Below are 21,340 nucleotides of genomic sequence, written 5' to 3'. Positions count from 1 at the left end.
CACAGGCAAAAAAAATTGTGCTACTGGCACAAACACTAAAGTCCCAAAGCTGCTATTGTAAAGGCAATAACATTTCCGAATTATTTATATTTGCTCCACTAACTCTTTAGCACAATCTTCCTTGAACTAAAAATACATCCATGGAGAAAATGTATGTACTTCTTATCTTGGGAAATCTATACAACAGTGCAAATAGTACAATTTCACTTGAAAATCATAGCCAAATTGCACATTTTTGACTAAAGATTATCAATTGATTGTTAGTCATTTGTTATGTGAATTAAAAGTTTCTAAAGAGCGCTAGTAGTGTAGGGGTATCATGCAAGATTCCCATTCTTGGGACCCGGTTAGAGTCCCGGCTAGCGCATGAAAATTTGTTTTTTGAATCCTATGACATTTTTCAAATTAATATATATTGAATCTCACTAAAAACATTACAATATTGCATTTCTCAAAGATGAGACTCCAAGATGTCTCTATTCACCAAATTCTTAAAAAGCATAATAGTAACATTTCCTCTCCATAGGTAAAAAAAAAGTGCTACGGACACAAACACTAAAGACCCAAAGCTGCTATTGTAAAGGCAATTACATTTCCGAATTAACTACATTTGTTCCAAAAACTCTTTAGCACAATCTTCCTTGAACTAAAAATACATCCATGGAGCAAAGATATGTATTTCTTATCTTGGGAAATCTATACAACAGTGCAAATAGTACAATTTCACTTGAAAATCATAGCCAAATTGAACATTTTTGACTAAAGATCATCAATTGATTGTTAGTCATTTGTTGTGTGAATTATAGGTAGCTAAAAAGCGCTAGTAGTCTAGGGGTATCATGCAAGATTCCCATTCTTGCGACCTGGGTTCGAGTCCCAGCTAGCGCATAAAAGTGTGTCTTTTGAATTCTGTTAAATTAATATATAATTAATCTGTATAAAAAACATAGCTTTATTGCTTTTCTCAGAGATAGTCCTTGAAGATGTCTCAATTCACAAAATTCTTAAAAAGCATAGAGGTAACATTTTCTCTACACAGGTAAAAAAAATGTACCAGTGATACAGACACTAAAGAGTTAAAGCTTTAATTGTGAAGTCAATTATATTTCTTAATTTTTTACATCTGCTCCACAATGTCATTATCAAATCTTTCCTTGAAAAAAAATGCATCCAAAGATTAAATATATGTATTTCTTATTGTGGGAAACTTATAAGGCAGTGGAGATAGTACAACTTCACTTGAAAAACACAGTCACATTGCACAATTTTCACTAGAGATTAACAATTGATTGTAAGACTTCTTTTATGTGAATGTAGTTCTTTAAGAATGTGCTAGTGTAGGGGTATCATGTAAGATTATCATTCGTGCGACATTGGTTTGAGACCTGGCTAGTGCATAATGTGTCTTTCGAATCCTATGATATGTTTCAAATTAATATATATTGAATCTCACTAAAAACACTGCAATATTGCATTTCTCAGAGATTAGCATCCAAGATGTCTCTATTCACCAAATTCTTAAAAAGCATAGAAGTAACACTTCCTCTCCACAGGTAAAAAAATTGTGCTACTGACACAAACACTAAAGTCCCAAAGCTGCTATTGTAAAGGCAATTACATTTCCGAATTATTTATATTTGCTCCAAAAACTCTTTAGCACAATCTTCCTTGAACTAAAAATACATCCATGGAGCAAATGTATGTACTTCTTATCTTGGGAAATCTATACTACAGTGCAAATAGAACAATTTCACTTGAAAATCATAGCCAAATTGAACATTTTTGACTAAAGATTATCAATTGATTGTTAGTCATTTGTTGTGTGAATTAAAGCTTTCTAAAGAGCGCTAGTAGTGTAGGGGTATCATGCAAGATTCCCATTCTTGCGACCTGGGTTCGAGTCCCGGTTAGCGCATGAAAATGTGTTTTTTGAATCCTATGACATTTTTCAAATTAATATATATTGAATCTCACTAAAAACATTACAATATTGCATTTATCAAAGATGAGTCTCCAAGATGTCTCTATTCACCAAATTCTTAAAAAGCATAATAGTAACATTTCCTCTCCACAGGTAAAAAAAAAGTGCTACGGACACAAACACTAAAGACCCAAAGCTGCTATTGTAAAGGCAATTACATTTCCGAATTAACTACATTTGTTCCACAAACTCTTTAGCACAATCTTCCTTGAACTAAACATACATCCATGGAGCAAAGATATGTATTTCTTATCTTGGGAAATCTATACAACAGTGCAAATAGTACAATTTCACTTGAAAATCATAGCCAAATTGAAAATTTTTGACTAAAGATCATCAATTGATTGTTAGTCATTTGTTGTGTGAATTATAGGTAGCTAAAAAGTGCTAGTAAAGTAGGGATGACATGCAAGATTCCCATTCTTGCGACCTGGGTTCGAGTCCCAGCTAGCACATAAAAGTGTGTCTTTTGAATTCTATAAAATCTGTTAAATTAATATATAATTAATCTGTATAAAAAACATAGCTTTATTGCTTTTCTCAGAGATAGTCCTTGAAGATGTCTCAATTCACAAAATTCTTAAAAAGCATAGAGGTAACATTTTCTCTCCACAGGTAAAAAAAATGTACCAGTGATACAAACACTAAAGAGTTAAAGCTTTAATTGTGAAGTCAATTATATTTCTTAATTTTTTAAATCTGCTCCACAATGTCATTATCAAATCTTTCCATAAAAAAAAATACATCCAAAAAGTAAATATATGTATTTCTTATTGTGGGAAACATATAAGGCAGTGGAGATAGTACAACTTCACTTGAAAAACACAGTCACATTGCACAATTTTCACTAGAGATTAACAATTGATTGCAAGAATTCTTTTATGTGAATGTAGTTCTTTAAGAATGTGCTAGTGTAGGGGTATCATGCAAGATTATCATTCGTGCGACCTTGGTTTGAGACCCGGCTAGTGCATAATGTGTCTTTTGAATCCTATGAAATGTTTCAAATTAATATATATTGAATCTCACTAAAAACACTGCAATATTGCATTTCTCAGAGATTAGCATCCAAGATGTCTCTATTCACCAAATTCTTAAAAAGCATAGAAGTAACACTTCCTCTCCACAGGCAAAAAAAATTGTGCTACTGGCACAAACACTAAAGTCCCAAAGCTGCTATTGTAAAGGCAATAACATTTCCGAATTATTTATATTTGCTCCACTAACTCTTTAGCACAATCTTCCTTGAACTAAAAATACATCCATGGAGAAAATGTATGTACTTCTTATCTTGGGAAATCTATACAACAGTGCAAATAGTACAATTTCACTTGAAAATCATAGCCAAATTGCACATTTTTGACTAAAGATTATCAATTGATTGTTAGTCATTTGTTATGTGAATTAAAAGTTTCTAAAGAGCGCTAGTAGTGTAGGGGTATCATGCAAGATTCCCATTCTTGGGACCCGGTTAGAGTCCCGGCTAGCGCATGAAAATTTGTTTTTTGAATCCTATGACATTTTTCAAATTAATATATATTGAATCTCACTAAAAACATTACAATATTGCATTTCTCAAAGATGAGACTCCAAGATGTCTCTATTCACCAAATTCTTAAAAAGCATAATAGTAACATTTCCTCTCCATAGGTAAAAAAAAAGTGCTACGGACACAAACACTAAAGACCCAAAGCTGCTATTGTAAAGGCAATTACATTTCCGAATTAACTACATTTGTTCCAAAAACTCTTTAGCACAATCTTCCTTGAACTAAAAATACATCCATGGAGCAAAGATATGTATTTCTTATCTTGGGAAATCTATACAACAGTGCAAATAGTACAATTTCACTTGAAAATCATAGCCAAATTGAACATTTTTGACTAAAGATCATCAATTGATTGTTAGTCATTTGTTGTGTGAATTATAGGTAGCTAAAAAGCGCTAGTAGTCTAGGGGTATCATGCAAGATTCCCATTCTTGCGACCTGGGTTCGAGTCCCAGCTAGCGCATAAAAGTGTGTCTTTTGAATTCTATAAAATCTGTTAAATTAATATATAATTAATCTGTATAAAAAACATAGCTTTATTGCTTTTCTCAGAGATAGTCCTTGAAGATGTCTCAATTCACAAAATTCTTAAAAAGCATAGAGGTAACATTTTCTCTACACAGGTAAAAAAAATGTACCAGTGATACAGACACTAAAGAGTTAAAGCTTTAATTGTGAAGTCAATTATATTTCTTAATTTTTTACATCTGCTCCACAATGTCATTATCAAATCTTTCCTTGAAAAAAAATGCATCCAAAGATTAAATATATGTATTTCTTATTGTGGGAAACTTATAAGGCAGTGGAGATAGTACAACTTCACTTGAAAAACACAGTCACATTGCACAATTTTCACTAGAGATTAACAATTGATTGTAAGACTTCTTTTATGTGAATGTAGTTCTTTAAGAATGTGCTAGTGTAGGGGTATCATGTAAGATTATCATTCGTGCGACATTGGTTTGAGACCTGGCTAGTGCATAATGTGTCTTTCGAATCCTATGATATGTTTCAAATTAATATATATTGAATCTCACTAAAAACACTGCAATATTGCATTTCTCAGAGATTAGCATCCAAGATGTCTCTATTCACCAAATTCTTAAAAAGCATAGAAGTAACACTTCCTCTCCACAGGTAAAAAAATTGTGCTACTGACACAAACACTAAAGTCCCAAAGCTGCTATTGTAAAGGCAATTACATTTCCGAATTATTTATATTTGCTCCAAAAACTCTTTAGCACAATCTTCCTTGAACTAAAAATACATCCATGGAGCAAATGTATGTACTTCTTATCTTGGGAAATCTATACTACAGTGCAAATAGAACAATTTCACTTGAAAATCATAGCCAAATTGAACATTTTTGACTAAAGATTATCAATTGATTGTTAGTCATTTGTTGTGTGAATTAAAGCTTTCTAAAGAGCGCTAGTAGTGTAGGGGTATCATGCAAGATTCCCATTCTTGCGACCCGGGTTCGAGTCCCGGTTAGCGCATGAAAATGTGTTTTTTGAATCCTATGACATTTTTCAAATTAATATATATTGAATCTCACTAAAAACATTACAATATTGCATTTATCAAAGATGAGTCTCCAAGATGTCTCTATTCACCAAATTCTTAAAAAGCATAATAGTAACATTTCCTCTCCACAGGTAAAAAAAAAGTGCTACGGACACAAACACTAAAGACCCAAAGCTGCTATTGTAAAGGCAATTACATTTCCGAATTAACTACATTTGTTCCACAAACTCTTTAGCACAATCTTCCTTGAACTAAACATACATCCATGGAGCAAAGATATGTATTTCTTATTTTGGGAAATCTATACAACAGTGCAAATAGTACAATTTCACTTGAAAATCATAGCCAAATTGAAAATTTTTGACTAAAGATCATCAATTGATTGTTAGTCATTTGTTGTGTGAATTATAGGTAGCTAAAAAGTGCTAGTAAAGTAGGGGTAACATGCAAGATTCCCATTCTTGCGACCTGGGTTCGAGTCCCAGCTAGCACATAAAAGTGTGTCTTTTGAATTCTATAAAATCTGTTAAATTAATATATAATTAATCTGTATAAAAAACATAGCTTTATTGCTTTTCTCAGAGATTGTCCTTGAAGATGTCTCAATTCACAAAATTCTTAAAAAGCATAGAGGTAACATTTTCTCTCCACAGGTAAAAAAAAATGTACCAGTGATACAAACACTAAAGAGTTAAAGCTTTAATTGTGAAGTCAATTATATTTCTTAATTTTTTAAATCTGCTCCACAATGTCATTATCAAATCTTTCCATAAAAAAAAATACATCCAAAGAGTAAATATATGTATTTCTTATTGTGGGAAACTTATAAGGCAGTGGAGATAGTACAACTTCACTTGAAAAACACAGTCACATTGCACAATTTTCACTAGAGATTAACAATTGATTGCAAGACTTCTTTTATGTGAATGTAGTTCTTTAAGAATGTGCTAGTGTAGGGGTATCATGCAAGATTATCATTCGTGCGACCTTGGTTTGAGACCCGGCTAGTGCATAATGTGTCTTTTGAATCCTATGAAATGTTTCAAATTAATATATATTGAATCTCACTAAAAACACTGCAATATTGCATTTCTCAGAGATTAGCATCCAAGATGTCTCTATTCACCAAATTCTTAAAAAGCATAGAAGTAACACTTCCTCTCCACAGGCAAAAAAAATTGTGCTACTGGCACAAACACTAAAGTCCCAAAGCTGCTATTGTAAAGGCAATAACATTTCCGAATTATTTATATTTGCTCCACTAACTCTTTAGCACAATCTTCCTTGAACTAAAAATACATCCATGGAGAAAATGTATGTACTTCTTATCTTGGGAAATCTATACAACAGTGCAAATAGTACAATTTCACTTGAAAATCATAGCCAAATTGCACATTTTTGACTAAAGATTATCAATTGATTGTTAGTCATTTGTTATGTGAATTAAAAGTTTCTAAAGAGCGCTAGTAGTGTAGGGGTATCATGCAAGATTCCCATTCTTGGGACCCGGTTAGAGTCCCGGCTAGTGCATGAAAATTTGTTTTTTGAATCCTATGACATTTTTCAAATTAATATATATTGAATCTCACTAAAAACATTACAATATTGCATTTCTCAAAGATGAGCCTCCAAGATGTCTCTATTCACCAAATTCTTAAAAAGCATAATAGTAACATTTCCTCTCCACAGGTAAAAAAAAAGTGCTACGGACACAAACACTAAAGACCCAAAGCTGCTATTGTAAAGGCAATTACATTTCCGAATTAACTACATTTGTTCCAAAAACTCTTTAGCACAATCTTCCTTGAACTAAAAATACATCCATGGAGCAAAGATATGTATTTCTTATCTTGGGAAATCTATACAACAGTGCAAATAGTACAATTTCACTTGAAAATCATAGCCAAATTGAACATTTTTGACTAAAGATCATCAATTGATTGTTAGTCATTTGTTGTGTGAATTATAGGTAGCTAAAAAGCGCTAGTAGTCTAGGGGTATCATGCAAGATTCCCATTCTTGCGACCTGGGTTCGAGTCCCAGCTAGCGCATAAAAGTGTGTCTTTTGAATTCTATAAAATCTGTTAAATTAATATATAATTAATCTGTATAAAAAACATAGCTTTATTGCTTTTCTCAGAGATAGTCCTTGAAGATGTCTCAATTCACAAAATTCTTAAAAAGCATAGAGGTAACATTTTCTCTACACAGGTAAAAAAAATGTACCAGTGATACAGACACTAAAGAGTTAAAGCTTTAATTGTGAAGTCAATTATATTTCTTAATTTTTTACATCTGCTCCACAATGTCATTATCAAATCTTTCCTTGAAAAAAAATGCATCCAAAGATTAAATATATGTATTTCTTATTTTGGGAAACTTATAAGGCAGTGGAGATAGTACAACTTCACTTGAAAAACACAGTCACATTGCACAATTTTCACTAGAGATTAACAATTGATTGTAAGACTTCTTTTATGTGAATGTAGTTCTTTAAGAATGTGCTAGTGTAGGGGTATCATGCAAGATTATCATTCGTGCGACCTTGGTTTGAGACCTGGCTAGTGCATAATGTGTCTTTTGAATCCTATGAAATGTTTCAAATTAATATATATTGAATCTCACTAAAAACACTGCAATATTGCATTTCTCAGAGATTAGCATCCAAGATGTCTCTATTCACCAAATTCTTAAAAAGCATAGAAGTAACACTTCCTCTCCACAGGTAAAAAAATTGTGCTACTGACACAAACACTAAAGTCCCAAAGCTGCTATTGTAAAGGCAATTACATTTCCGAATTATTTATATTTGCTCCAAAAACTCTTTAGCACAATCTTCCTTGAACTAAAAATACATCCATGGAGCAAATGTATGTACTTCTTATCTTGGGAAATCTATACTACAGTGCAAATAGAACAATTTCACTTGAAAATCATAGCCAAATTGAACATTTTTGACTAAAGATTATCAATTGATTGTTAGTCATTTGTTGTGTGAATTAAAGGTTTCTAAAGAGCGCTGGTAGTGTAGGGGTATCATGCAAGATTCCCATTCTTGCGACCCGGGTTCGAGTCCCGGTTAGCGCATGAAAATGTGTTTTTTGAATCCTATGACATTTTTCAAATTAATATATATTGAATCTCACTAAAAACATTACAATATTGCATTTATCAAAGATGAGTCTCTAAGATGTCTCTATTCACCAAATTCTTAAAAAGCATAATAGTAACATTTCCTCTCCACAGGTAAAAAAAAAGTGCTACGGACACAAACACTAAAGACCCAAAGCTGCTATTGTAAAGGCAATTACATTTCCGAATTAACTACATTTGTTCCACAAACTCTTTAGCACAATCTTCCTTGAACTAAACATACATCCATGGAGCAAAGATATGTATTTCTTATCTTGGGAAATCTATACAACAGTGCAAATAGTACAATTTCACTTGAAAATCATAGCCAAATTGAAAATTTTTGACTAAAGATCATCAATTGATTGTTAGTCATTTGTTGTGTGAATTATAGGTAGCTAAAAAGTGCTAGTAAAGTAGGGATAACTTGCAAGATTCCCATTCTTGCGACCTGGGTTCGAGTCCCAGCTAGCACATAAAAGTGTGTCTTTTGAATTCTATAAAATCTGTTAAATTAATATATAATTAATCTGTATAAAAAACATAGCTTTATTGCTTTTCTCAGAGATAGTCCTTGAAGATGTCTCAATTCACAAAATTCTTAAAAAGCATAGAGGTAACATTTTCTCTCCACAGGTAAAAAAAATGTACCAGTGATACAAACACTAAAGAGTTAAAGCTTTAATTGTGAAGTCAATTATATTTCTTAATTTTTTAAATCTGCTCCACAATGTCATTATCAAATCTTTCCATAAAAAAAAATACATCCAAAAAGTAAATATATGTATTTCTTATTGTGGGAAACTTATAAGGCAGTGGAGATAGTACAACTTCACTTGAAAAACACAGTCACATTGCACAATTTTCACTAGAGATTAACAATTGATTGCAAGACTTCTTTTATGTGAATGTAGTTCTTTAAGAATGTGCTAGTGTAGGGGTATCATGCAAGATTATCATTCGTGCGACCTTGGTTTGAGACCCGGCTAGTGCATAATGTGTCTTTTGAATCCTATGAAATGTTTCAAATTAATATATATTGAATCTCACTAAAAACACTGCAATATTGCATTTCTCAGAGATTAGCATCCAAGATGTCTCTATTCACCAAATTCTTAAAAAGCATAGAAGTAACACTTCCTCTCCACAGGCAAAAAAAATTGTGCTACTGGCACAAACACTAAAGTCCCAAAGCTGCTATTGTAAAGGCAATAACATTTCCGAATTATTTATATTTGCTCCACTAACTCTTTAGCACAATCTTCCTTGAACTAAAAATACATCCATGGAGAAAATGTATGTACTTCTTATCTTGGGAAATCTATACAACAGTGCAAATAGTACAATTTCACTTGAAAATCATAGCCAAATTGCACATTTTTGACTAAAGATTATCAATTGATTGTTAGTCATTTGTTATGTGAATTAAAAGTTTCTAAAGAGCGCTAGTAGTGTAGGGGTATCATGCAAGATTCCCATTCTTGGGACCCGGTTAGAGTCCCGGCTAGTGCATGAAAATTTGTTTTTTGAATCCTATGACATTTTTCAAATTAATATATATTGAATCTCACTAAAAACATTACAATATTGCATTTCTCAAAGATGAGCCTCCAAGATGTCTCTATTCACCAAATTCTTAAAAAGCATAATAGTAACATTTCCTCTCCACAGGTAAAAAAAAAGTGCTACGGACACAAACACTAAAGACCCAAAGCTGCTATTGTAAAGGCAATTACATTTCCGAATTAACTACATTTGTTCCACAAACTCTTTAGCACAATCTTCCTTGAACTAAAAATACATCCATGGAGCAAAGATATGTATTTCTTATCTTGGGAAATCTATACAACAGTGCAAATAGTACAATTTCACTTGAAAATCATAGCCAAATTGAACATTTTTGACTAAAGATCATCAATTGATTGTTAGTCATTTGTTGTGTGAATTATAGGTAGCTAAAAAGTGCTAGTAAAGTAGGAATGACATGCAAGATTCCCATTCTTGCGACCTGGGTTCGAGTCCCAGCTAGCACATAAAAGTGTGTCTTTTGAATTCTATAAAATCTGTTAAATTAATATATAATTAATCTGTATAAAAAACATAGCTTTATTGCTTTTCTCAGAGATAGTCCTTGAAGATGTCTCAATTCACAAAATTCTTAAAAAGCATAGAGGTAACATTTTCTCTCCACAGGTAAAAAAAATGTACCAGTGATACAAACACTAAAGAGTTAAAGCTTTAATTGTGAAGTCAATTATATTTCTTAATTTTTTACATCTGCTCCACAATGTCATTATCAAATCTTTCCATAAAAAAAAATACATCCAAAAAGTAAATATATGTATTTCTTATTGTGGGAAACTTATAAGGCAGTGGAGATAGTACAACTTCACTTGAAAAACACAGTCACATTGCACAATTTTCACTAGAGATTAACAATTGATTGCAAGAATTCTTTTATGTGAATGTAGTTCTTTAAGAATGTGCTAGTGTAGGGGTATCATGCAAGATTATCATTCGTGCGACCTTGGTTTGAGACCCGGCTAGTGCATAATGTGTCTTTTGAATCCTATGAAATGTTTCAAATTAATATATATTGAATCTCACTAAAAACACTGCAATATTGCATTTCTCAAAGATTAGCATCCAAGATGTCTCTATTCACCAAATTCTTAAAAAGCATAGAAGTAACACTTCCTCTCCACAGGCAAAAAAAATTGTGCTACTGGCACAAACACTAAAGTCCCAAAGCTGCTATTGTAAAGGCAATAACATTTCCGAATTATTTATATTTGCTCCACTAACTCTTTAGCACAATCTTCCTTGAACTAAAAATACATCCATGGAGAAAATGTATGTACTTCTTATCTTGGGAAATCTATACAACAGTGCAAATAGTACAATTTCACTTGAAAATCATAGCCAAATTGCACATTTTTGACTAAAGATTATCAATTGATTGTTAGTCATTTGTTATGTGAATTAAAAGTTTCTAAAGAGCGCTAGTAGTGTAGGGGTATCATGCAAGATTCCCATTCTTGGGACCCGGTTAGAGTCCCGGCTAGCGCATGAAAATTTGTTTTTTGAATCCTATGACATTTTTCAAATTAATATATATTGAATCTCACTAAAAACATTACAATATTGCATTTCTCAAAGATGAGACTCCAAGATGTCTCTATTCACCAAATTCTTAAAAAGCATAATAGTAACATTTCCTCTCCATAGGTAAAAAAAAAGTGCTACGGACACAAACACTAAAGACCCAAAGCTGCTATTGTAAAGGCAATTACATTTCCGAATTAACTACATTTGTTCCAAAAACTCTTTAGCACAATCTTCCTTGAACTAAAAATACATCCATGGAGCAAAGATATGTATTTCTTATCTTGGGAAATCTATACAACAGTGCAAATAGTACAATTTCACTTGAAAATCATAGCCAAATTGAACATTTTTGACTAAAGATCATCAATTGATTGTTAGTCATTTGTTGTGTGAATTATAGGTAGCTAAAAAGCGCTAGTAGTCTAGGGGTATCATGCAAGATTCCCATTCTTGCGACCTGGGTTCGAGTCCCAGCTAGCGCATAAAAGTGTGTCTTTTGAATTCTATAAAATCTGTTAAATTAATATATAATTAATCTGTATAAAAAACATAGCTTTATTGCTTTTCTCAGAGATAGTCCTTGAAGATGTCTCAATTCACAAAATTCTTAAAAAGCATAGAGGTAACATTTTCTCTACACAGGTAAAAAAAATGTACCAGTGATACAGACACTAAAGAGTTAAAGCTTTAATTGTGAAGTCAATTATATTTCTTAATTTTTTACATCTGCTCCACAATGTCATTATCAAATCTTTCCTTGAAAAAAAATGCATCCAAAGATTAAATATATGTATTTCTTATTGTGGGAAACTTATAAGGCAGTGGAGATAGTACAACTTCACTTGAAAAACACAGTCACATTGCACAATTTTCACTAGAGATTAACAATTGATTGTAAGACTTCTTTTATGTGAATGTAGTTCTTTAAGAATGTGCTAGTGTAGGGGTATCATGCAAGATTATCATTCGTGCGACCTTGGTTTGAGACCTGGCTAGTGCATAATGTGTCTTTTGAATCCTAGGACATTTTTCAAATTAATATATATTGAATCTCATTAAAAACATTACAATATTGCATTTCTCAAAGATGAGCCTCAAAGATGTCTCTATTCACCAAATTCTTAAAAAGCATAATAGTAACATTTCCTCTCCACAGGTAAAAAAAATGTGCTACTGACACAAACACTAAAGACCCAAAGCTGCTATTGTAAAGGCAATTACATTTCCGAATTATTTATGTTTGTTCCACAAACTCTTTAGCACAATCTTCCTTGAACTAAAAATACATCCATGGAGCAAAGATATGTATTTCTTATCTTGGGAAATCTATACAACAATGCAAATAGTACAATTTCACTTGAAAATCATAGCCAAATTGAACATTTTTGACTAAAGATCATCAATTGATTGTTAGTCATTTGTTGTGTGAATTATAGGTAGCTAAAAAGCGCTAGTAGTGTAGGGGTATCATGCAAGATTCCCATTCTTGCGACCTGGGTTCAAGTCCCAGCTAGCACATAAAAGTGTGTCTTTTGAATTCTATAAAATCTGTTAAATTAATATATAATTAATCTGTATAAAAAACATAGCTTTATTGCTTTTCTCAGAGATAGTCCTTGAAGATGTCTCAATTCACAAAATTCTTAAAAAGCATAGAGGTAACATTTTCTCTCCACAGGTAAAAAAAATGTACCAGTGATACAAACACTAAAGAGTTAAAGCTTTAATTGTGAAGTCAATTATATTTCTTAATTTTTTACATCTGCTCCACAATGTCATTATCAAATCTTTCCTTGAAAAAAAATACATCCAAAGAGTAAATATATGTATTTCTTATTGTGGGAAACTTATAAGGCAGTGGAGATAGTTCAGCTTCACTTGATAAACACAGTCACATTGCACAATTTTCACTAGAGATTAACAATTGATTGCAAGACTTCTTTTATGTGAATGTAGTTCTTTAAGAATGTGCTAGTGTAGGGGTATCATGCAAGATTATCATTCGTGCGACCTTGGTTTGAGACCCGGCTAGTGCATAATGTGTCTTTTGAATCCTATGAAATGTTTCAAATTAATATATATTGAATCTCACTAAAAACACTGCAATATTGCATTTCTCAGAGATTAGCATCCAAGATGTCTCTATTCACCAAATTCTTAAAAAGCATAGAAGTAACACTTCCTCTCCACAGGTAAAAAAATTGTGCTACTGACACAAACACTACAGTCCCAAAGCTGCTATTGTAAAGGCAATTACATTTCCGAATTATTTATGTTTGCTCCAAAAACTCTTTAGCATAATCTTCCTTTAACTAAAAATACATCCATGGAGCAAATGTATGTACTTCTTATCTTGGGAAATCTATACTACAGTGCAAATAGAACAATTTCACTTGAAAATCATAGCCAAATTGAACATTTTTGACTAAAGATTATCAATTGATTGTTAGTCATTTGTTGTGTGAATTAAAGGTTTCTAAAGAGCGCTAGTAGTGTAGGGGTATCATGCAAGATTCCCATTCTTGCGACCCGGGTTCGAGTCCCGGCTAGCGCATAAAAATGTGTTTTTTGAATCCTATGACATTTTTCAAATTAATATATATTGAATCTCACTAAAAACATTACAATATTGCATTTCTCAAAGATGAGCCTCTAAGATGTCTCTATTCTCCAACATCTTGAAAAGCATAATAGTAACATTTCCTCTCCACAGGTAAAAAAAAAGTGCTACGGACACAAACACTAAAGACCCAAAGTTTCTATTGTAAAGGCAATTACATTTCCGAATTAACTACATTTGTTCCAAAAACTCTTTAGCACAATCTTCCTTGAACTAAAAATACATCCATGGAGCAAAGATATGTATTTCTTATCTTGGGAAATCTATACAACAGTGCAAATAGTACAATTTCACTTGAAAATCATAGCCAAATTGAACATTTTTGACTAAAGATCATCAATTGATTGTTAGTCATTTGTTGTGTGAATTATAGGTAGCTAAAAAGCGCTAGTAGTGTAGGGGTATCATGCAAGATTCCCATTCTTGCGACCTGGGTTCGAGTCCCAGCTAGCGCATAAAAGTGTGTCTTTTGAATTCTATAAAATCTGTTAAATTAATATATAATTAATCTGTATAAAAAACATAGCTTTATTGCTTTTCTCAGAGATAGTCCTTGAAGATGTCTCAATTCACAAAATTCTTAAAAAGCATAGAGGTAACATTTTCTCTACACAGGTAAAAAAAATGTACCAGTGATACAGACACTAAAGAGTTAAAGCTTTAATTGTGAAGTCAATTATATTTCTTAATTTTTTACATCTGCTCCACAATGTCATTATCAAATCTTTCCTTGAAAAAAAATGCATCCAAAGATTAAATATATGTATTTCTTATTGTGGGATACTTATAAGGCAGTGGAGATAGTACAACTTCACTTGAAAAACACAGTCACATTGCACAATTTTCACTAGAGATTAACAATTGATTGTAAGACTTCTTTTATGTGAATGTAGTTCTTTAAGAATGTGCTAGTGTAGGGGTATCATGCAAGATTATCATTCGTGCGACCTTGGTTTGAGACCTGGCTAGTGCATAATGTGTCTTTTGAATCCTATGAAATGTTTCAAATTAATATATATTGAATCTCACTAAAAACACTGCAATATTGCATTTCTCAGAGATTAGCATCCAAGATGTCTCTATTCACCAAATTCTTAAAAAGCATAGAAGTAACACTTCCTCTCCACAGGTAAAAAAATTGTGCTACTGACACAAACACTAAAGTCCCAAAGCTGCTATTGTAAAGGCAATTACATTTCCGAATTATTTATATTTGCTCCAAAAACTCTTTAGCACAATCTTCCTTGAACTAAAAATACATCCATGGAGCAAATGTATGTACTTCTTATCTTGGGAAATCTATACTACAGTGCAAATAGAACAATTTCACTTGAAAATCATAGCCAAATTGAACATTTTTGACTAAAGATTATCAATTGATTGTTAGTCATTTGTTGTGTGAATTAAAGCTTTCTAAAGAGCGCTAGTAGTGTAGGGGTATCATGCAAGATTCCCATTCTTGCGACCCGGGTTCGAGTCCCGGCTAGCGCATGAAAATGTGTTTTTTGAATCCTAGGACATTTTTCAAATTAATATATATTGAATCTCATTAAAAACATTACAATATTGCATTTCTCAAAGATGAGCCTCAAAGATGTCTCTATTCACCAAATTCTTAAAAAGCATAATAGTAACATTTCCTCTCCACAGGTAAAAAAAATGTGCTACTGACACAAACACTAAAGACCCAAAGCTGCTATTGTAAAGGCAATTACATTTCCGAATTATTTATGTTTGTTCCACAAACTCTTTAGCACAATCTTCCTTGAACTAAAAATACATCCATGGAGCAAAGATATGTATTTCTTATCTTGGGAAATCTATACAACAATGCAAATAGTACAATTTCACTTGAAAATCATAGCCAAATTGAACATTTTTGACTAAAGATCATCAATTGATTGTTAGTCATTTGTTGTGTGAATTATAGGTAGCTAAAAAGCGCTAGTAGTGTAGGGGTATCATGCAAGATTCCCATTCTTGCGACCTGGGTTCGAGTCCCAGCTAGCACATAAAAGTGTGTCTTTTGAATTCTATAAAATCTGTTAAATTAATATATAATTAATCTGTATAAAAAACATAGCTTTATTGCTTTTCTCAGAGATAGTCCTTGAAGATGTCTCAATTCACAAAATTCTTAAAAAGCATAGAGGTAACATTTTCTCTCCACAGGTAAAAAAAATGTACCAGTGATACAAACACTAAAGAGTTAAAGCTTTAATTGTGAAGTCAATTATATTTCTTAATTTTTTACATCTGCTCCACAATGTCATTATCAAATCTTTCCTTGAAAAAATATACATCCAAAGAGTAAATATATGTATTTCTTATTGTGGGAAACTTATAAGGCAGTGGAGATAGTTCAGCTTCACTTGAAAAACACAGTCACATTGCACAATTTTCACTAGAGATTAACAATTGATTGCAAGACTTCTTTTATGTGAATGTAGTTCTTTAAGAATGTGCTAGTGTAGGGGTATCATGCAAGATTATCATTCATGTGACCTTGGTTTGAGACCCGGCTAGTGCATAATGTGTCTTTTGAATCCTATGAAATGTTTCAAATTAATATATATTGAATCTCACTAAAAACACTGCAATATTGCATTTCTCAGAGATTAGCATCCAAGATGTCTCTATTCACCAAATTCTTAAAAAGCATAGAAGTAACACTTCCTCTCCACAGGTAAAAAAATTGTGCTACTGACACAAACACTACAGTCCCAAAGCTGCTATTGTAAAGGCAATTACATTTCCGAATTATTTATATTTGCTCCAAAAACTCTTTAGCATAATCTTCCTTTAACTAAAAATACATCCATGGAGAAAATGTGTGTACTTATTATCTTGGGAAATCTATACTACAGTGCAAATAGAACAATTTCACTTGAAAATCATAGCCAATTTGAACATTTTTGACTAAAGATTATCAATTGATTGTTAGTCATTTGTTGTGTGAATTAAAGGTTTCTAAAGAGCGCTAGTAGTGTAGGGGTATCATGCAAGATTCCCATTCTTGCGACCCGGGTTTGAGTCCCGGCTAGCGCATAAAAATGTGTTTTTTGAATCCTATGACATTTTTCAAATTAATATATATTGAATCTCACTAAAAACATTACAATATTGCATTTCTCAAAGATGAGCCTCTAAGATGTCTCTATTCTCCAAATTCTTGAAAAGCATAATAGTAACATTTCCTCTCCACAGGTAAAAAAAAAGTGCTACGGACACAAACACTAAAGACCCAAAGTTTCTATTGTAAAGGCAATTACATTTCCGAATTAACTACATTTGTTCCAAAAACTCTTTAGCACAATCTTCCTTGAACTAAAAATACATCCATGGAGCAAAGATATGTATTTCTTATCTTGGGAAATCTATACAACAGTGCAAATAGTACAATTTCACTTGAAAATCATAGCCAAATTGAACATTTTTGACTAAAGATCATCAATTGATTGTTAGTCATTTGTTGTGTGAATTATAGGTAGCTAAAAAGTGCTAGTAAAGTAGGAATGACATGCAAGATTCCCATTCTTGCGACCTGGGTTCGAGTCCCAGCTAGCACATAAAAGTGTGTCTTTTGAATTCTATAAAATCTGTTAAATTAATATATAATTAATCTGTATAAAAAACATAGCTTTATTGCTTTTCTCAGAGATAGTCCTTGAAGATGTCTCAATTCACAAAATTCTTAAAAAGCATAGAGGTAACATTTTCTCTCCACAGGTAAAAAAAATGTACCAGTGATACAAACACTAAAGAGTTAAAGCTTTAATTGTGAAGTCAATTATATTTCTTAATTTTTTACATCTGCTCCACAATGTCATTATCAAATCTTTCCATAAAAAAAAATACATCCAAAAAGTAAATATATGTATTTCTTATTGTGGGAAACTTATAAGGCAGTGGAGATAGTACAACTTCACTTGAAAAACACAGTCACATTGCACAATTTTCACTAGAGATTAACAATTGATTGCAAGAATTCTTTTATGTGAATGTAGTTCTTTAAGAATGTGCTAGTGTAGGGGTATCATGCAAGATTATCATTCGTGCGACCTTGGTTTAAGACCCGGCTAGTGCATAATGTGTCTTTTGAATCCTATGAAATGTTTCAAATTAATATATATTGAATCTCACTAAAAACACTGCAATATTGCATTTCTCAAAGATTAGCATCCAAGATGTCTCTATTCACCAAATTCTTAAAAAGCATAGAAGTAACACTTCCTCTCCACAGGCAAAAAAAATTGTGCTACTGGCACAAACACTAAAGTCCCAAAGCTGCTATTGTAAAGGCAATAACATTTCCGAATTATTTATATTTGCTCCACTAACTCTTTAGCACAATCTTCCTTGAACTAAAAATACATCCATGGAGAAAATGTATGTACTTCTTATCTTGGGAAATCTATACAACAGTGCAAATAGTACAATTTCACTTGAAAATCATAGCCAAATTGCACATTTTTGACTAAAGATTATCAATTGATTGTTAGTCATTTGTTATGTGAATTAAAAGTTTCTAAAGAGCGCTAGTAGTGTAGGGGTATCATGCAAGATTCCCATTCTTGGGACCCGGTTAGAGTCCCGGCTAGCGCATGAAAATTTGTTTTTTGAATCCTATGACATTTTTCAAATTAATATATATTGAATCTCACTAAAAACATTACAATATTGCATTTCTCAAAGATGAGACTCCAAGATGTCTCTATTCACCAAATTCTTAAAAAGCATAATAGTAACATTTCCTCTCCATAGGTAAAAAAAAAGTGCTACGGACACAAACACTAAAGACCCAAAGCTGCTATTGTAAAGGCAATTACATTTCCGAATTAACTACATTTGTTCCAAAAACTCTTTAGCACAATCTTCCTTGAACTAAAAATACATCCATGGAGCAAAGATATGTATTTCTTATCTTGGGAAATCTATACAACAGTGCAAATAGTACAATTTCACTTGAAAATCATAGCCAAATTGAACATTTTTGACTAAAGATCATCAATTGATTGTTAGTCATTTGTTGTGTGAATTATAGGTAGCTAAAAAGCGCTAGTAGTCTAGGGGTATCATGCAAGATTCCCATTCTTGCGACCTGGGTTCGAGTCCCAGCTAGCGCATAAAAGTGTGTCTTTTGAATTCTATAAAATCTGTTAAATTAATATATAATTAATCTGTATAAAAAACATAGCTTTATTGCTTTTCTCAGAGATAGTCCTTGAAGATGTCTCAATTCACAAAATTCTTAAAAAGCATAGAGGTAACATTTTCTCTACACAGGTAAAAAAAATGTACCAGTGATACAGACACTAAAGAGTTAAAGCTTTAATTGTGAAGTCAATTATATTTCTTAATTTTTTACATCTGCTCCACAATGTCATTATCAAATCTTTCCTTGAAAAAAAATGCATCCAAAGATTAAATATATGTATTTCTTATTGTGGGAAACTTATAAGGCAGTGGAGATAGTACAACTTCACTTGAAAAACACAGTCACATTGCACAATTTTCACTAGAGATTAACAATTGATTGTAAGACTTCTTTTATGTGAATGTAGTTCTTTAAGAATGTGCTAGTGTAGGGGTATCATGCAAGATTATCATTCGTGCGACCTTGGTTTGAGACCTGGCTAGTGCATAATGTGTCTTTTGAATCCTAGGACATTTTTCAAATTAATATATATTGAATCTCATTAAAAACATTACAATATTGCATTTCTCAAAGATGAGCCTCAAAGATGTCTCTATTCACCAAATTCTTAAAAAGCATAATAGTAACATTTCCTCTCCACAGGTAAAAAAAATGTGCTACTGACACAAACACTAAAGACCCAAAGCTGCTATTGTAAAGGCAATTACATTTCCGAATTATTTATGTTTGTTCCACAAACTCTTTAGCACAATCTTCCTTGAACTAAAAATACATCCATGGAGCAAAGATATGTATTTCTTATCTTGGGAAATCTATACAACAATGCAAATAGTACAATTTCACTTGAAAATCATAGCCAAATTGAACATTTTTGACTAAAGATCATCAATTGATTGTTAGTCATTTGTTGTGTGAATTATAGGTAGCTAAAAAGCGCTAGTAGTGTAGGGGTATCATGCAAGATTCCCATTCTTGCGACCTGGGTTCAAGTCCCAGCTAGCACATAAAAGTGTGTCTTTTGAATTCTATAAAATCTGTTAAATTAATATATAATTAATCTGTATAAAAAACATAGCTTTATTGCTTTTCTCAGAGATAGTCCTTGAAGATGTCTCAATTCACAAAATTCTTAAAAAGCATAGAGGTAACATTTTCTCTCCACAGGTAAAAAAAATGTACCAGTGATACAAACACTAAAGAGTTAAAGCTTTAATTGTGAAGTCAATTATATTTCTTAATTTTTTACATCTGCTCCACAATGTCATTATCAAATCTTTCCTTGAAAAAAAATACATCCAAAGAGTAAATATATGTATTTCTTATTGTGGGAAACTTATAAGGCAGTGGAGATAGTTCAGCTTCACTTGATAAACACAGTCACATTGCACAATTTTCACTAGAGATTAACAATTGATTGCAAGACTTCTTTTATGTGAATGTAGTTCTTTAAGAATGTGCTAGTGTAGGGGTATCATGCAAGATTATCATTCGTGCGACCTTGGTTTGAGACCCGGCTAGTGCATAATGTGTCTTTTGAATCCTATGAAATGTTTCAAATTAATATATATTGAATCTCACTAAAAACACTGCAATATTGCATTTCTCAGAGATTAGCATCCAAGATGTCTCTATTCACCAAATTCTTAAAAAGCATAGAAGTAACACTTCCTCTCCACAGGTAAAAAAATTGTGCTACTGACACAAACACTACAGTCCCAAAGCTGCTATTGTAAAGGCAATTACATTTCCGAATTATTTATGTTTGCTCCAAAAACTCTTTAGCATAATCTTCCTTTAACTAAAAATACATCCATGGAGCAAATGTATGTACTTCTTATCTTGGGAAATCTATACTACAGTGCAAATAGAACAATTTCACTTGAAAATCATAGCCAAATTGAACATTTTTGACTAAAGATTATCAATTGATTGTTAGTCATTTGTTGTGTGAATTAAAGGTTTCTAAAGAGCGCTAGTAGTGTAGGGGTATCATGCAAGATTCCCATTCTTGCGACCCGGGTTCGAGTCCCGGCTAGCGCATAAAAATGTGTTTTTTGAATCCTATGACATTTTTCAAATTAATATATATTGAATCTCACTAAAAACATTACAATATTGCATTTCTCAAAGATGAGCCTCTAAGATGTCTCTATTCTCCAACATCTTGAAAAGCATAATAGTAACATTTCCTCTCCACAGGTAAAAAAAAAGTGCTACGGACACAAACACTAAAGACCCAAAGTTTCTATTGTAAAGGCAATTACA

The 21,340-nt window shown here is 32.2% G+C and overlaps 11 non-coding genes across 11 annotated transcripts; all 11 read left to right on the top strand.

Moving 5' to 3' along the window:
• The first annotated feature begins 1,844 nt into the window (after positions 1 to 1,844).
• TRNAG-CCC (transfer RNA glycine (anticodon CCC)) lies at positions 1,845 to 1,915 on the top strand. Its single transcript has one exon. It is a non-coding gene; the product is annotated as a tRNA-Gly (tRNA).
• A 3,043-nt stretch (positions 1,916 to 4,958) lies between these two features.
• TRNAG-CCC (transfer RNA glycine (anticodon CCC)) lies at positions 4,959 to 5,029 on the top strand. Its single transcript has one exon. It is a non-coding gene; the product is annotated as a tRNA-Gly (tRNA).
• Positions 5,030 to 8,073: 3,044 nt separating this feature from the next.
• On the top strand, positions 8,074 to 8,144 carry TRNAG-CCC (transfer RNA glycine (anticodon CCC)). Its single transcript has one exon. It is a non-coding gene; the product is annotated as a tRNA-Gly (tRNA).
• A 4,600-nt stretch (positions 8,145 to 12,744) lies between these two features.
• On the top strand, positions 12,745 to 12,815 carry TRNAG-CCC (transfer RNA glycine (anticodon CCC)). Its single transcript has one exon. It is a non-coding gene; the product is annotated as a tRNA-Gly (tRNA).
• A 965-nt stretch (positions 12,816 to 13,780) lies between these two features.
• TRNAG-CCC (transfer RNA glycine (anticodon CCC)) lies at positions 13,781 to 13,851 on the top strand. Its single transcript has one exon. It is a non-coding gene; the product is annotated as a tRNA-Gly (tRNA).
• Positions 13,852 to 14,301: 450 nt separating this feature from the next.
• Positions 14,302 to 14,372, top strand: TRNAG-CCC (transfer RNA glycine (anticodon CCC)). The gene has a single exon. It is a non-coding gene; the product is annotated as a tRNA-Gly (tRNA).
• Positions 14,373 to 15,337: 965 nt separating this feature from the next.
• Positions 15,338 to 15,408, top strand: TRNAG-CCC (transfer RNA glycine (anticodon CCC)). Its single transcript has one exon. It is a non-coding gene; the product is annotated as a tRNA-Gly (tRNA).
• Positions 15,409 to 15,858: 450 nt separating this feature from the next.
• On the top strand, positions 15,859 to 15,929 carry TRNAG-CCC (transfer RNA glycine (anticodon CCC)). The gene has a single exon. It is a non-coding gene; the product is annotated as a tRNA-Gly (tRNA).
• A 965-nt stretch (positions 15,930 to 16,894) lies between these two features.
• TRNAG-CCC (transfer RNA glycine (anticodon CCC)) lies at positions 16,895 to 16,965 on the top strand. The gene has a single exon. It is a non-coding gene; the product is annotated as a tRNA-Gly (tRNA).
• Positions 16,966 to 20,008: 3,043 nt separating this feature from the next.
• On the top strand, positions 20,009 to 20,079 carry TRNAG-CCC (transfer RNA glycine (anticodon CCC)). Its single transcript has one exon. It is a non-coding gene; the product is annotated as a tRNA-Gly (tRNA).
• Positions 20,080 to 21,044: 965 nt separating this feature from the next.
• Positions 21,045 to 21,115, top strand: TRNAG-CCC (transfer RNA glycine (anticodon CCC)). The gene has a single exon. It is a non-coding gene; the product is annotated as a tRNA-Gly (tRNA).
• The last annotated feature ends 225 nt before the right edge of the window (positions 21,116 to 21,340 follow it).

The sequence above is a fragment of the Taudactylus pleione genome, unplaced genomic scaffold (assembly GCF_031769625.1).
Source record: "Taudactylus pleione unplaced genomic scaffold, aTauple2 ptg000497l, whole genome shotgun sequence".
Classification (NCBI taxonomy): domain Eukaryota; kingdom Metazoa; phylum Chordata; class Amphibia; order Anura; family Myobatrachidae; genus Taudactylus; species Taudactylus pleione.
The sequence above is the reverse complement of the archived record's forward strand: the minus strand, read 5'-3'. Positions and strand labels throughout refer to the sequence as shown.